The sequence below is a fragment of the Hordeum vulgare genome, chromosome 5H, assembly GCF_904849725.1.
Source record: "Hordeum vulgare subsp. vulgare chromosome 5H, MorexV3_pseudomolecules_assembly, whole genome shotgun sequence".
Taxonomy (NCBI): domain Eukaryota; kingdom Viridiplantae; phylum Streptophyta; class Magnoliopsida; order Poales; family Poaceae; genus Hordeum; species Hordeum vulgare.
In genome coordinates this window covers 534,422,754-534,426,461 of record NC_058522.1, presented here as the reverse complement: position 1 = coordinate 534,426,461, position 3,708 = coordinate 534,422,754, and positions in this window count along the sequence as shown.

The following is a 3,708-nucleotide window of genomic DNA, read 5'->3' as shown; positions in this document are numbered from 1 at the left end:
CTGGCCTCGAACGACCGACCCCTGTCGGACGTCCGACCCCTCGCGGACGCCCGGACTTCCGACAACTGTCGGACGTCCGGACCCTGTGTGACTTAAAGTGTCCCCAACGGCTCTTTTTCTCTCCCCACTATAAATACCCCCCTCCCACTTCGTGAGAGGGTTGCCCAACACAGCCTTATCCTCATAAGAACACATTTCCACCTCACACACATTTGCTCACTCCAAATCTTAGATCCCAAGAGCATTTGTGAGCCCCTTTGAGAGTTGTTCCAATCAAAAGATAGATCGTCTCCCTCTCCTTCTCTCAACCCAAGCTATTTGTGATTTGAGCAAGTTTTGAGCATTCCCCGTGATCTTTTTACTCTTGGAGGTTGGAGACTCCTAGGCGGTAGGAGTTCTTCGGAGAGGAATCAATCCGTGTGATTTCCCCCGGAAAAGTTTGTGAGGGTTTGGAAGCCACCTCAAAGGCTTACCACTAGTGGTTGAGAAACGCCTTCGTGGTGTTATCTCAAAGGGAGAATAGGGTGAGCCTTCGTGGCGTTGGTGTGCCTTCGTGGTAACATCCACCTCTCTAACGGTGACTAGCTTCCCTCCAAGAAAGTGAACATCGGGATACATCTTCGTCTCAGTGACCTTGGTTATCCTTAACCCTAACTCCTTACTTGTGGTTTACTTGTGTTATTTGAGCTTGCATACATTGCATATTGTTTGTGATCATTATATTGTGTTGGATATTTCTTGTACAAGATTAATCATTCAAGCATACCCTCTATATCCACACGTACATACTTGCAACCCTTGATATATCGTGTGATATAGTGTGATCTAGTATCTTGTGTTATTTACCTACTTGTTGTGTGATATAGCTCAAGTAAGTTTGTGTAACTTACTTGTGCTTGTTAGTAACTGCATTGTGTCCATCTTGGTAGATCGTGTTGTTGATACACGTTAGAGTGCCTAGTGCATTTAGGATTTGTGCTTGACAAGTACCCTCTTAGTTTATTTCCGCATTAGGTTCAAGCCAAATCCGAAGAAGTTTTTAAATAGCCTATTCACCCCCCCCTCTAGGCGTCATCGAGGTCTTTTCAATTGGTATCAGAGCTAGGTCTCTCTTTAATTAGGTTTCACGACCTAGAGAGTATCGATGTTGACTATTGGATTAGTGCACAATGGCATCTTTGACTTTGATGGCACAAATTATACCCTATGGAGAATTCGTATGCTTCATCACTTTCGGGCCATGGGCCCAAATACTTTACGAATTGTTCTTGTAGGGATTGCCGACAAAAAGGATGATGCATCTTCATCTACTAATGAAATGTATCTTGATTGTGAGGCCTTTCTTGCCATTCACCGAACCATAAGTCCTGAAGTGTTTAAGTCTATCTCGACTTGCAAGTCAGCTCATGAAGTTTGGACTAAACTTGAAGATATATATGGTGGGTCCAATCTTGATGAAGACGGTATTATGATGAAGGAGTTGGTGCATGAGCTCTTCACTCTTTTCGATCTTAAAGAGTCCACCACTACTTCCATATCCGATTGCTTGCACACCTCAACATCTTCAATCTCACAAGGTAATGACATGGTGAGTGAAGAAATATATGTTGATGAAAATTTCATAGCCTCTATGGACACGAGCATATCTAGCACCACACATAGTGTAAATTATTGTGCTGATAGGTCATGCATTTCACCTAAAGATTCCTTGACAAATGTCTGTGGTGATATGCCTGCTTCCTCGTGTCCTCTTGATCAAAATATCTTGTTTCTCCCTAGTTTCTCTATGACTAATCATTTAGGGGATATCAAGAAGTATGAAGTACTTTTGACTAATAAAGAATCTGATTCACCAAAAGAATCATCATCAACTCCTCCAGTTCACATGTGCCTCATGGCAAGAGGTAATAATGAGGTATCATCTTCCCTGTGCAATAACGATGATATTTGCGATCAGGATGATGATGATGACTTGACTGAAAATATCTATGTGATCAGTAAAATTCTTCATAAAGCTAAAAATAACGCTCTTCAAAGATTCCAAGATGTTCTTGCTTACTTTGAAAATTGTAATGATTCACTTAATCATGAACAAGCTAAAAGTGAACAACTTGAACATGAACTTGAGAAGAGTCATCAAGCATGTAGAGACTTAAGATCTTCAAAAGGAGATATTGAAGTTGCTCATGATAAACTTAAAAAGGATTTTGAGGTCCTTCTCCTTGAATGCAATAATGTCAAGGGAGAGCTCATCAAAACCTCTAAGATCTATGAGGAGCTTCAATCTACTCATGAGAAGTCTCTATTTGCTACTTACTCCTCTCATATTGTTGATGATACTTGTACATCTAACTCTACCTCATTTGAAGTATCAACATTGAAGGAGAATGTTGAGCTACGTGCTCAACTTGATTTACTAACTAGCAATTATGGGAAGTTGGAAGAAAACCATGTAATGCTCACAAGCTCTCATGCCGATCTTCTAACATCCCATAATGTGCAAAAGTTAGCTCATGAGGCTATCGTCACCAAGGTAACAGCAAGCAAGCCTCATGTGGACAATGGCACTACTTCTAGTCAAAGTACTATATTTCCATGTGCTAGTCCTTGTAATTCGTCTACTCATAATGTTGCTACCCCGTGTGATGAATTACTTTCCTTGCCTTGTTGCTCTAACATTGAAGCTTACACTTCCTCTAGTACTTGCGTTGATACTAACCGTGCAGAGGAAATCAAAGAGCTCAAGGCCCAAGTCACTTCTTTGAAGAAAGACTTGGAACAGTGTCATGAAGGGACGCCCACACTCAACAACGTCCTGTGTGAGGAAACATCTCCGAATGACAAAAATGAGTTTGGAGTAAACTCAAACAAGAACAAGAGGGGCCTAGAACAAGTCAAGAATTCGGCCAAAATCATTTGCTTCAAGTGCAAAGTTAAAGGGCACCATGTTAGATCTTGCCCTCTGAAGATGAAGTCTCAAAGTCACAAGCAACAAGGGAAGCGGCCACAAACTCAATCACATATTCAACTCAAGTTGAAGGAAGGCCTCTTCCCAATAAGACCCAAACCAACACTCCCCAAGGTGAGAAATCAACTGGGAAGAAAACAAAGGGTAGATGTTGCTACTTATGTCGTGAGAAGGGTCACGTCGCTTCGTCTTGCACGAGAGGTAACTTATCCAACCCAATCACTATTGATGATACCTATTCCCTTGGGAAGGATAAGGTTGGCAATGTGTTTGCCAAGTTTGTTGGTACTCAAAATGGTGTAAAGAAAAGAACCATTTGGGTTGCCAAGCCTATTGTGATTAACCTCTTAGGACCCAACGTAGTTGGGGACCAACAAGCTCAAACTTGATCAATAGGTGACTATGGAGGACATTAGAGACTTGGATACATAATGAAGAATTAAGGGGTCTTCATCATTCATATTATCTCAAGCCAAGTCATTTTGGATTATCGAGTTTCTATCTTATATCCAATGTGCCTCCTTACGGTAACTTATACTTAAACTATTTACATTGTTAGGTGCTTGCCCCTTTGCATGTTGTGGTTTTGTACCTTGCATGCGTTTGTATATGTTGTGCTTCCAACTTGCTTATCTTGAGTAATCGAGTAGGGGTATGTTGGTTTGCATATCATGTACATGTGAGTCTTGTATTGAGCCTTTTGTGTCTTGTTTGTATTTTTGTTGGCTCTTGTGAGAGAT